The sequence below is a fragment of the Herpailurus yagouaroundi genome, unplaced genomic scaffold, assembly GCF_014898765.1.
Source record: "Herpailurus yagouaroundi ecotype Mexico unplaced genomic scaffold, PumYag 29, whole genome shotgun sequence".
NCBI classification, from domain to species: domain Eukaryota; kingdom Metazoa; phylum Chordata; class Mammalia; order Carnivora; family Felidae; genus Herpailurus; species Herpailurus yagouaroundi.
Window position 1 is genome coordinate 105,428,744 of NW_024412377.1, and position 13,439 is coordinate 105,442,182.

Below are 13,439 nucleotides of genomic sequence, written 5' to 3' on the forward strand. Positions count from 1 at the left end.
GGACTGCCATCTACCCTTGGAGAGCCACTGAACTGGCCAGCATTTCAGGCAACTCAAGGGGAGTTTGCTTCGTTATTCCACAAACAATGAGATTAGATTGTAAGCTCCTCCCAGAGAAATAATACATCCTGTACTTTATTTTTGGCACTGGTGCAGGCCCTATAGAAGAGCCTGAGTCTCCTTATTTCCACCTCTGAGCTCTTCTTGTTATGTCATGTTTAGTGGTCAGCATAGTGTTCACGTTTGGAAAGGAGCAAGAAGATGAGAAGTTGAGAATAAAATATAAATATCCGTGCACGTGGCAAGGAGAAGCTCAGGATATTTCAGCAAATGATGGTGGTCACTTTCGTTGGGTAGATAACAAACATCTGAACTCTATGGGAAAAATAGAGACTTTTGCAGCAGAAAATATGAATCCAATTTCTGGTTCTGTCATTTCCTAGGAGCAAGATTTTAAGCATGTCACTTAACCTTTCTGAGTTTTATTCATCTGTTAAAAATAATACTTGTTTGTCTTCCATTCTTACCTGGTATTTGAGAAGGTCAAAAAAAAGACAATGAAGAGATAATGGAAGGGATTTGTAGATACAATGTAGTGTATAAAATGAATCCATTTATTCAGCAAACATTACTTGACCAAGACGAATTAAGCAGTCCTCAGCCCTCAAAACTCAAATAATCCAATCTAATAATCATCGATATGTGTGCTTGAATATGAGGGAAAGCATACCTCTTGAGCTCTTGGGGTCAAGCATAACTGGTAAACAATGCCAGAGAAGCAATTTTAGCAATAAAGTACATCTCTATGCCATGCCAGATATGTTAAATTCCTCTTAGATTTAGTATAACAAACCAAGTGTAGGAGTTGGGTGAAGGGTTGGGAAGGTTTCTATAGAGCAAAGGAGAGTACCCATTCTGTGGGGCATCCAGTAGGCCATCCCCGTGTAATTCAGATAAAACGGTGAGAGTACACCTCCTATGCTTCTGGTCTATTTTTTAAATATCAACCTTGGTTTTCTCATGATTACTTTCTAGGAAGACCAATAAGGAAACAAAATGAAGGTGAGATTTAAAAACTCCTGTGTTTTCAAAGGAAAATGAGATGGCCTGACAGTTTTCATCTCACCAAAATGATTCTCAGCTCAACTGTGAACATACAGATATATTTTACATTGTCTGTAATGGGACCACTCTAACATCAGTATACAAATGCGTATGGTCAAATTCCCACCTGCTTCATGGAGAACACCAGTCTAACAGAACCCTCTCTACATATTTCCAGGAATCTCTGGGGATGCACTCATATGTGCCTAAATTAGACTTTGCCATTTCTTGCAAATACTGGCCAGAAACAACCAGTGTTCTTGATATCCCAAGTTAAAACTTTATTTATTTAGTTAGTTATTATTTTTATGTTTATTGATTTTTGAGAGAGAGAGCACACACACATGAGTTGGGGGGGCGGGGGCAGAGAAAGAGGGAGACACAGAATCTGAAGCAGCCTCCAGGCTCTGAGCTGTCAGCACAGAGCCCGACGCTGAAGTCAGACGCTTCACTGACTAAACCACCCTCATGCCCCAAACCTTTATTTTTAAAACTGTGTTCTTATCGTGACAGATGCTTCCCCTGAGCTGCAAATCCATGGTGCCCAATGTGGTGAAACCCGAAGATGACAGCTGTGCCTCCGGGTTGGAGATCTTGCCACTGTTCTTGCAGACTGTGATGGAGACACTCCAGTCTTAAGCTTAGGTTGGTGCTGGCGTGGGATCCCTAGAGAGCGATGTTTGGATCCCGATATGCCACGGTACTTAATGCTACCTTTCTTTCAGTGCACCTTTATTCCAGGCAAGCAGACACAACACAACACAACACTGGGTCAGGATGACTTCTGGTGTCCTTTATCATTAACCTAGAACCTTCACTTTCCTGCAGTGCTTGGACTGTTTTCTGATTTGGGTTCACTTTTTGAAATTGTCTTCCCTTGCTGGGGCCACCTCTATCTAGTTGACACAATGGATGCCTGAACCCTAATGGTGAACAGGCTTCGATTCCAGGATGCTCCTTAGGCCCGGGGTAAACCAGTGGATTAAAGCAGAGTTGTGGGCAATGGGTGTTGCCTTCCTCTACTCACCAGAACTAGGCAAGCCTGGCTCCAGTCTAGCCAAGGCCCCCATTACTATTGTCAAGCCAGTCCAGCTTTCATTTTGTTTCTGGAACACAGTGAGCTCCTTTTTGCTTCAGGGACTTTGCACCTACTTTTCCTCCTCCGGGTACTCTCTTCCTGTTGGCTGCTCATTTGTCCAGTGGCAGCTTCAGTGTCACCTCCCCAGAGACACATTTTCTCAGTCACTAGTACATTGCCATTTATTTCCCCCAGAGGACTTCCACAATCTGCACTTGTCTTGTTTATTTTCTTGGTTCATGGAAGATCCACGAGAGCATTGGTCTTGCCTGTCACTGCTGTATCCCTGGGCCTGGCAGAGTGAAGGGCAGAATAATCAACAAGGCAGTCAACACGGATGGAGCACTTACTATTTGCCAAGTACTGTGCTAAAGACTTTCACTCATAGTAACTCATCTAATCTTAACTAAAAGCCTAGCTAGTTAAGTACCATTATGCTCTCCCTTTCTGTAATAAGGAACACTGAGGTTAGATAAGATCAGGGACTTGTCTAAGGGCACAGAGCTAATCGGTGCTGGTGTGGGGGCGCAAACCTGGGCAATCTGACTCCAGAGTTCATGCACCGAACTACAATGAATATGGCCTCCTAAATTACTATATATTGTGTCATTTTGTCTCGTTCCAGGGATAAGGCAAAAGAACATCCCCTGATCACGCTCACAGAGAGAACACTGCCACTTTGGCACCCACTTGGAGGGAATGTCTCCAGCACAATGATTCTGGTGGAAAATAGACACGGGCAACTAAATACCTCTGGGGTACTTGCCTTGCCAGATAATAAAATTTAGTATTTGTTGTACATATATACCTATGATAATAGCACCCAAAAAGATATGTAATAATGGAACTGAATAGGGAGGACAAAACAGATCCAAGTACTCATGGGAACTTAATATATGGCAAAGATGACATTTTAATTCATGGCCGAAGTTAGCATATACGTAATGACTACTGCTGAAATATCTAGAAGGGGAAAAAATGGGATAAATAAAAGATACCACACATAAACACCAGACAGACTATGTATCTAAATTTTTAAAAATGAGAGGCGCCTGGGTGGCTCAGTCAGTCGAGCGTCCAACTTCGGCTCAGGTCAAGATCTCACGGTTTGTGGGTTTGAGACCTGTGTCAGGCTCTGTGCTGACAGCCCAGAACCTGTAGCCTGTTTTGGATTCTGTGTCTCCCTCTCTCTGCCCCTCCCCTGCTTAACGCCCTATCTCTGACTCTCAAAAATAAATAAAAGTTAAAAAAATTTTTTTGAACATGTAGGAAAAGACATAAGCAAATTTTAAAATATACTGGGAAATGTATTTGTTACACAATTACCTTAAGATCCATAATATACAAAAGTATTTGTGAAACAATATCTTTATTTTCTTAATATGCCAAAAAAGTCTCTTAAAATGAAGAAAAGACAAACGCTCTATGGATCCGAAGGGCAGAGAAGGAAATGTACGTAACTGACAGGCTGTGATCTTCTTAGCAGTCAGGAAGTTGCCAAAGAAAGAAGTCAAACGCCATTTCCCACCTACCGCATGGCAAAAACATTTCAGGGCTGGTGAGGATCTTCAAAAATGGTGGTCATGCTCCCCTCACTGCTGGTGGGAAACTCAGCGAGGCTCTGTTAGGTAGTCACAGATACCTGTTAGGTATCCAGGCATTTGTTAGAGGTACAAGCATGAGAGGAGGAAACATCTGAGGAGGGAAGATAAGAGGCAATATAACTAGTAGGCATATGGAAATGTTTTGGAGGCAGAAATGTGGATAGAATGCTCACTCAGGCAAAGTATACAGGTGGAGAACAGAAGGGGCTAAAAATGGAACCATGAGAATCATAACCATGTAATGGACTCACAAAAGAATAACCAGTAAAGGAGACTGGCCCTTATAATCAATGTTCACTCATTTCAAGAGCTATTTTATTTTATTTTATTTTAAAGTTTTTCTTTTATTTATTTTAAGAGAGAGCTAGAGAGCAAGTGGGGGAGAGACAGAGGGAGATAGAATCCCAAGTAGGTTCTGCACTGTCAGTGGAAAGCCCAATGCGGGGCCCGAACTCATGAACTGTGAGATCATGACCTGAGCCGAAGTCAAGAGTAGGACGCTTAACCGACTGAGCCACCCAGATGCCCCATCATTTCAGGAGTCATTTTAATCGATTTGTCTTCACACTTATGATTCGTAGAGTTATGGGCTTGTCTTATTCTGTTCCCACCTTGCCCCTTCTGCCCCTTCACAAGCCATAATCCCTTCATTAACACAACCCTATATTAGAGCAAGAATGCTAGAGCCAACTGCCTTGGCTTCACATCCTGGATCAGCCACTTCGTAGATACGCAACCTGGGGCAATTTACTAAACTTCTCAGCCTTTCATAAGATTATTATGAAAAATAAATGGGTTATATGTGGAAACCACTTAGTACATCCAATAACTATTAGCTATTATAGTTAGTATTTGCAAGTCCTCATGCTACTAATTTTCAGATACTATCTTGTGCGACTTTATTGAACTTCACAAAAGCCCTTTGAGGTCAGTACTGTAACAATTCCCTTTTGCAGATGTGGAAGAGGTTTAAGAACCTGGCCTCACATCAAGCACTTAGTATGAGATAAATCTGTGCTCAGGTCCCATCTGGACTACACAGGCCAAGCTTTCAGCCTTACATTATTCTGCCTTTCCTCACCTTCTTTTAAAGATGGTCATGTTAGCATATACCTGGGTCATGATAAGATCCTGGTACTTTCTCACCCCCCGCCCCCGCCAAAGTTACCTCTGTATTCATTTGCCAGTAAAGAAAACCTACCTACTATTTTTCCCTCTCTCCAGCATGACATCTCACTTTGGGGGAGAATGTCCCCAGGTCATCAAAGGTGTCCAAAAATGTTTCATCTCTAGCCATTAAGACCTGTGTGCACATATTCTCCCCCAAACAACTGGTCACCAGCAGAAGGAGGATGGTCCTACAAAATCTCTTGTCCATCCTCCAATGCACAGAAGATTGCCAGAGGCTTCTTTCCTCCACACGTGTAAGCCTTTTTTTCCCGTCTATGGGTGGTGTCCTTTCTGACATTAAAAAATAACTTATTTTTCTCAGTCTAAGAATGTGTATCATATGCATGCTACGGTCAGTGCCCAGCCGCCAGGCTGACACCATACACAACCTCCCTTTGCGCTTAATGCCTCTGTCTTCCTCCCCACGTGACAGGGCAGCAGCCTGCCCAGACTGTGAAGGGACTGGAGCGAGATGGGTTGTGTTCTTTTTCTCCTGTGATACATGATTTCCTTTCAGCAGCAAGCAGTTCCTGCGATGCTGTCGATGCTGTCTCCTGGGGACACGTTGCTGCACTTGCCTTGAGCTGCCCTGGTTACATGGTCTGGGCTCATGTACAGCACTAATTCAATTTACAATGCAGTTACATAACTGTTCCCAATCTCCAGTTGACCTTGATGTCAAGCAGCGGTCAAGTTGTACCAACACAGAGAAAGGAGGAGGAATCTCTGGTCAGCCCTTGAGAACATTTCAGCTGGGGTTCTGGAATGGAATGTGGCATAGAAAGGCCAAACCAGACCAGGAAATTCTTTGAAAGGGTGACAAGCAAGGGTTGTTGATTTCTCTAAGATGGATGCAGTTGACATTCAGGGCAATCCTTTGTCACTCAGGATTATGGTAAGTGTCCTCTGACGAAAGATAAGGGGGCTGTCTTCTTTCCCAGGAATCTCTGGAAGTAAATGAGTCTTTTGGACTCATGGGAAGTGCTCTGAGGAGTGTCCTCAGCTTGGAAATCTCTCAAGGGCAGGCTTTCCACGCATTCTTTTCCAGAGAGTCCTGGTTCTTCTCAGTTCTAAATAGTGACAAGAATAGCTTCTGGTCTTAATAAAGTCAGAAAACCAGGGGTTTTTCAACATGAAAGCAAAAATACAAAGTAAAGCCTGAGCAAATTAGTCAAAATTTCAGAAACTCAATAGTATAAAAGCTCTCTGAGAGCAGGGATTATGTTTAGTCTGTTCTCTGTTGTATTCTTAACACCATGAAAACATCTAGCACAAAGGGGGTGCTGAGAGAGTATTTGTGGAATGATGTATATAACATGGCATACAATATGATTTATGGATAGTGACAGTTGATCTTATTCTAGTTAATTTGCCCAAGGCTGCCATACCAGAAGTTTTCAGAACTCTGTTCTACATATTTATTTACATACATGTCTGTGCGAATATAATGTTAAATAAATAATACACAAAGTTACACACCTGGTGTCACTTTATAGCTCTATCTATATACTAGTCAGGATTGATGACTAGTAAATGGTTGCTCAGCCATGATGAGCACATTTGGTACAGGGTGCCCTAGGCTGGAAGGTTCTGCACTAAGCAGAGTTCATCCACCTTCTCTGGCTGTCCCCATTGGCTGGTCTGGCTTCTTGGATGTGTGACTTGTGCAGGTGCACAGGGCCCCTTACTTAGAAGGCCTGGACAATAAATTACATACAATAAGTAAATAAATAAACTTTAAAGACATTAAAATATAAAGAAGAAGAAGAAGAAGAAGAAGAAGAAGAAGAAGAAGAAGAAGAGGAGGAGGAGGAGGAGGAGGAGGAGGAGGAGGAGGAGGAGGAAGGGCTGGGTTTGGTTTCACCCTGTCATGATCCTGAAATTCTTAATGCTAATTTTTGACCAGGAAGACCCCACTTTCACTTTGCACAGGACCTCACAGATCAGGTAGCTGATCCTGTCAAAAGTACACAGAGAGCTAGTGTAGTGGTAAAGCATGCACTATCACCTACGTGTGTTAACAGCCCTTGGTGAGAAAAACAGCTGCTTATTGAGCAAGCCAACCATTAGGATAATACACATATCAAGAAAGGAATAGTCTACTATTTAGAAATCATCAAGAGATACTAACTGATTCATTAACTTCACTAATGACAGATACATGATATGTACATGCTTTGAAAAAGGTAATCAGGGATATAATTCATAAATTCACTGGTAGTTCTCTGCTATTTACCGTGCATCTCTGCTCTGGCCATCTCTACCTACCAAAGTTCTACCAATTTTTCTGGGCCTATAAATATTCTTAAATCATCTATATTGCCTACCTAAATATTTCTTACAACATAAACCTCTTGATTGCTAACTATTGCTTTCTCTGTATCACATTGTACAACTTGGTCAAAATCAGTTTGGGACTTGAATAAATCCTATCTAGTGCTTTACATAAAAAAGTGTTGGGGCGCCTGGGGTGGCTCAATCAGTTAAGTGTCTGACTTCAGCACAGGTCATGATCTCACGGTTTGTGGGTTTGAGCCCCGTGTCAGACTCTGTGCTGACAGCTCAGAGCCTGGATCCTGCTTCAGATTCTGAGTCTCCCTCTCTGCCTCTCCCCCACTCCTGCTCTGTCTCTGTCTCTGTCTCTCTCTCAAAAATGAACAAACATTTAAAAAAATGTTTTAAAAAGTGTTTCCATATCAAACTATTTCCAAAATCTTGCTTCCCAGGAAGCATAGATCAGGAAACATATATAATGTTAATTTTTCCAATACTACATAGCCTTGGACTAGGCACATGCAGCCAGTGTTTAAATATCTAATTAATTAGGATGCCTGGGTGGCTCAGTCAGTTAAGGGTCCGACTTCGACTCAGGTCATGATCTCACGGTTTGTGAGTTTGAGCCCCACGTCATTCTCTGTGCTGACAGCTTGGAGCATGGATCCTGCTTTGGATTCTGTGTCTCCCTCTCTCTCTGCCCTTCCCCTGCTTGTACTCGGTCTTTCTCTGCCTCAAAATAAATAGACATTAAAAAAAAATTTTTTAATCTGATTAATTAAAGAAAAGTAACTAGCAATTAGTAATTTCCACATTAATGCAGGCAATAATAACATCTACATATCTTTTTTATTTTTTTTTTAATTTTTTTCAACGTTTTTTATTTATTTTTGGGACAGAGAGAAACAGAGCATGAACGGGGGAGGGGCAGAGAGAGAGGGAGACACAGCATCGGAAACAGGCTCCAGGCTCCGAGCCATCAGCCCAGAGCCTGACGCGGGGCTCGAACTCCCAGACCGCGAGATCGTGACCTGGCTGAAGTCGGACGCTTAACCGACTGCGCCACCCAGGCGCCCCTACATATCTTTTTTAAAGTAGAAGGTAAACTTTCTAAAGCAGAAGTTAAACTTTTGGCTCAAAAAATTATTCAAGTTGCCCTAATGTTAGATGGTACCCTACATATGCTGCTAGAATCAAATGAATTCAAACCTCTTTGTATTTCCAAACTAGAGAGCTGAAAAAATTTTACAAAAACATCAAGCCTTGGAAACAAATGGTAATGGTCTTTTGGTAGATTTAATTTTCCCAAGGTCTCCCAATTTCAAAGCACACCAACTGCTCAGACCTTGTGTTGCGGAGCCATTTAACTCCCACTTGCGTCTCATAAAGTCTCCTGTGTTTATAATTACAGAGGATATTTTACAACCGCCTGAATATTTATTTATTTATTGAAATGTTAAGTCACTCAGCACGTTGGCCGATCAGAGCAGGCTGATTCTCACGCACATCTTGATGCAACGCAATGAAAATGTTGCTTTCAGTCGAGCTGGGGCGAGATCCTCACAGTCAGGTAGTTCTTAATTGCTTTATTCTCTAGATAGGAATTTTCTGAAGTATATTTATTTTTCAGTAGAGACAAAAGTTTTAAAACTTTGCTTTCACTTCACCCTGAGAACAAGAAATAGGCAGATGGAAAATAACGAGTTTCTTCAATGCTGTCTTGGCGGGAGAATTATTTTTTTAGACTCCACATTTTTCTACATATTCCAGCAACACCAAAATCCTGTTTTTCATTAGTTTGATTCTAGTTAACTACACTTCAATCCTCACTGGGTAGAGTGGAGCACAGATGGGGTGCCATCCTATCATGGTGCCCAGATAGCAAAAAATGTTCTCAAACTTTGACATTGACAGAGAAGCTAACATTTAAACTCATGTCGCCACACACATCACGGTGAAAGGAGTCTTTATGTACATTCCTCCTTCCTAAAGAGGCTCAAGCCTTGTGTCTTCATTGAAAAACGACAACGAAAAACAACAACAAAATACTCTCAAAACACTAAAAGAACACAATGAAATGATGACTTTTCACATGTAAACAGGCTAAGTTAGAGTAATAATCTTTGAAGGGAATCAAACTGAAATACAGCTATTAATTTACTTGTGAAAATCATCTAAGCCCACATATCCAGGCCTAACCAACCAAAAATATTAGCCTTAAATGGAAAGGGAGAGACATCTTAAAAATGTCTACATCTCCCAACATTTTCTACAAGGTCTGCTTTTCATAAAAATCATCGCTTTGGGGGAAATTCAATCTATCATTTGCTGCGGGCAAATGACTCTCTTATTTTCAAGGTTTACAAACTCAGTTAGCACAGACATGTTTTCTCTCATGTCTTCCAGATTTGCCCGATTTTAAAAACACGGGTCTCCATAAATGTTGGCTACATTCAAAGCATACACACTTTCACTAAATCTACATACCTACAATAATGATTACACTTGACTGGAACAACATAGGTTTGAACAATCTGGGTCCATTTACATGTGGATTTTTTTTTTAATCAATACAGTACAGCTCTTTACATGTATTTTCTTTCCTTATTATTTTCTTAATAACATTTTCTTTTCTCTACCTATCTTTATTTTAAGAATACTATATATAATTTACATAACATAAAATATGTGTTCATTGCCTGTGTATGTTAATGATAATGCTTCTGAAGTTCAACAGGAGGCTATCAGTAGTCAAGTTTTGGGGGAATCAAATGTTTTGACCCAACGGGGGGGGGGGGTGGGAGTCAGTGCCCCTAACCCCCACATTGTTCAAGAGTCAACTTGTACCTGATTAGTCACTCATGCTAAAAAGGAAGCAGAAAAAATAAATGAGAAGCTTGAAGGGATTGGTTACTGTAGGTGATCCACTAGGGTGTTAGGACTAACTGATTCTCAGACCTAGAACTGTGAACAACACATCTTTCCTCTCACGTGCGCTAGAAAGCCTGAAGAGAGTTAGCTGGGAGAAGCAGGCATACTTGATAAAGTGACTAGTGGCAATAAATCCAATATGCAACCCCAACTTCCTGCTCATCAAGTGTTTCTAACCAACTGTTCGGAACAGTTGCTAACGTATCCTGTGAACTATGGTAAGTTTTCAGACACTGAAAAATTTATCTATCATGGGTAAATACAAATTTTATGCTAACATTCCAAGATTTGGAGAAATTAAATGGATTCTTAGTGACCTTAAGTGAGATTTCATGAAATTCTCAGGACACAATTTAATTCACTTTAATTAAAAGAGGTTCTAACCACATAGTGTACGGGGTGAAGTGGAGGAGTCAAGACAGTATCAAAAAGTCAGACTAAAGTAGGTTGGGTCATGACATTAAGTAGGATGAAAATTACTAGCCAAGTATATATCCACTGATACTAGTTCCAAAACCTTTATCGATGACTACAGTTATAAGGGACTACTTGGCCCTCTGGAGGCTTGGCCAGTCAGCTTTGGTCCAACCTGGCCTGAGTCCTGAGAGAGCCCAGGCAAGCTAGGGCTAGTCCATAAATGAAAACCAAAGTTAGATTCGCATAGTAATTGAGAGTATTTATCGATCAAAGGGAATACGTAGTTATAGTCCCATCACATATTCATTATTAGAAAAGAATGAACTCAGGAATAAGCAGACAGGAGAGATGTATAAGGCAGGGTATGTGGAAAGGGGAGTGGAGCTTCCATGACCTCTCTGGGCGGGGGCACCACCCTCCCAGCACCTCCATGTGTTCACCAACCCAGAATCTTCCCTACTCCCATCTTTCTGGGGTTTTCTGGAGGCTTTGTTACGTAGGCATCGGTGGTTAAATCTCCAGCCATTATTTGATTGATTCAAATTTCAACCTCTCTCCCCTTCCTGGAGGTTGAGGGGTGAGATTTAAAGTCCCAACTTTCTCACTATGATTGGTTCCCCCAGCGATCAGTGCCATCCTTGGGGGCTTTCCAAAAGTCATTTATTCAACAGAAACTCAGATGCGGTTACAAGGGGCTTGTTATGAATAAGATTCCTTTCACCTTTATACCCTGCAACTTTTTCAGGAGCCAAAAACAAAAGATGCTCCTAATGCTCTTGCTAAAAAGATCTTTCCTGTTTTATTGAGATATAACTGACATATAACACTGTACTAGTTTAAGGTATACAACATAAGGCTTTGAATCATGTTGCACACCTTCAACTATATGTAATATATAGAAATGAATATAATATTACCTAATATATATTGGAATGATCACTACAATAAGTTTACTTAACATCTATCACCTTATATAGTTATAAGCTTTTTCCCTTGTGGTGAGAACTTTTAAGATCTACTCTCCCGCCAACCTTCAAACATGCAATACGGTATTGTTATTGCTTAGGCAAGTGTAAGGGTTTTAGGAGCTTTTTACCAGAAATGGGATGAAAACCAAATATACAGTCCTTATTATAAATTATAATACCATACTATGTTATATTATATTATACTATGTTATATATTTAATCTTATTTTAGAGAGAAGGCTAGATCTGTTATTCATGTTAAAGAAAATCTTTTAAGTCAAACTGACATAAAGCACAGTTTACTGTGTGGCAGTTTACTACACTTGCAGAAATATCCGTACAATTGAATTGGGCTGATAGGTCAAAGGCAGAGAAGGCAGGGAGAATGGCAGAGAAGATATATAACACCTTTGGGGCAGCGGGGGAAGGGGGGTGGGGGGTGGCTGCGGCGTGGGAGTGAGGGGGACAGTTACGGCATGCACAGTGTCTAATGAGCTCTGCCTGACTTGGGCGGGGAACAACAGTGATAAGTCAGGTTACAGACGCGAGGGGGAGGGGAGGTATGACTCACATGATGGTCTCCAAAGGTTGGACTGAAGAAACACACCTGCATGATGTTGGGACAATCCTCTCCCTTCTGCATGGTATTTTTCACATCTCGGGACTACTTCAAGTTAATTTTAAAATTCTTTCCTGTTGAGATCTATGTTGGCAAGGACCTGCAGAGCATGAACTATCTCACTTTTAAAGGAAACAAAAACCTTTACAAAGCTCTGACGGGTACTTTCACCCCTATGGAATAAGGAAATTGTGTTCTATGATAAAAAAAAGAAGGGGGGAGGGAGGGGCATGGGCAACCTGCATCTTACATAAAGGCGAATGATTTAACTTATGTTTTTAAAAGAAAGAAAAAGAGCTTGGAAGGAATTCTTTAAAAGTAGTAAAGCTATTTACAAGGGGCGCCTGGGTGGCTCAGTCGGTTAAGCATCCAACGTCAGCTCAGGTCATGATCTCGAGGCTCCTGAGTTCAAGCCCCGCAACAAGTTCTGTGCTGACAGCCCAGAGCCTGAAGCCTGCTTCAGATTCTGTGTCTCTCTCTTTCTCAGCCCCTCCCCTACTCGTGCTGTGTCTGTCTGTCTCTCTCAAAAATAAGTAAACGTTAAAAAAAATTTTTAAAGTAGTAAAGCTATTTACAAAGAAAACCACATAATGAAAAAATGAGCAAATTACATGCAGTAACTCTGTGCTTAGTAACCAGTTAATCATGATATCAAGGGGAGACTATCTAGCATCTGGTTTTTTGAGGTCTAAATAACAGCAAATAGAATCTTGAGCAAAAAGAGGGTTTGTGAAGTGTTTTTTTTTCTTCTTCTTCTTTTTTTATTACAAAGACAGCGATGCACTTAAGGAGATCTTAATTGGATTCACAAAGCCTGGCAATATGTTTAAGCGTTTGTTACTATAAAGCTGTGTTAAGTATCAGAGGAGATTTTGTGAAGCAAAGGTATTGGTATTTAAATAAAAAACAATTTAAAGAGGATCATGGTCCAGTGGTGGAAACCAGGGCTTTTTCTTAATCCAGCTATTTAGCACAGAAAAGGTTATGACAATCACCAGACCGACCGGAGATGCTGAATTTCTACTAGCTGTCACTGGCATGTCACAAAGGTGCTGCTGGTGGATTGTGGGTAAAATGAATGAATCTGCAGAGATACAGATACTTAAATCTTCTGAGTCGATGTAAAAGGCCACTTACTCATGTCTGGGATTAAAAAAAATACATTTTCCTCCCCCTCACACTATCTGGCCGCCATTGTAAATTTTCTTGAACTAAACTGGCAACTAAAATGTAGACAGTAAAATACCACATCTAGGCATGAGAGCTCAAAAAAGC

At 41.0% G+C, this 13,439-nt stretch overlaps 1 long non-coding RNA gene across 1 annotated transcript in view; it reads right to left on the reverse strand.

Moving 5' to 3' along the window:
• Positions 1–1,548: 1,548 nt before the first annotated feature.
• LOC121015009 (uncharacterized) overlaps positions 1,549–13,439 on the reverse strand; it is a 210,439-nt gene continuing 198,548 nt past the window's right edge. The window contains exon 4 of the long non-coding RNA XR_005783559.1: positions 1,549–2,474. This is a non-coding gene — a long non-coding RNA (uncharacterized LOC121015009). The remainder of the gene's footprint in view (positions 2,475–13,439) is intronic.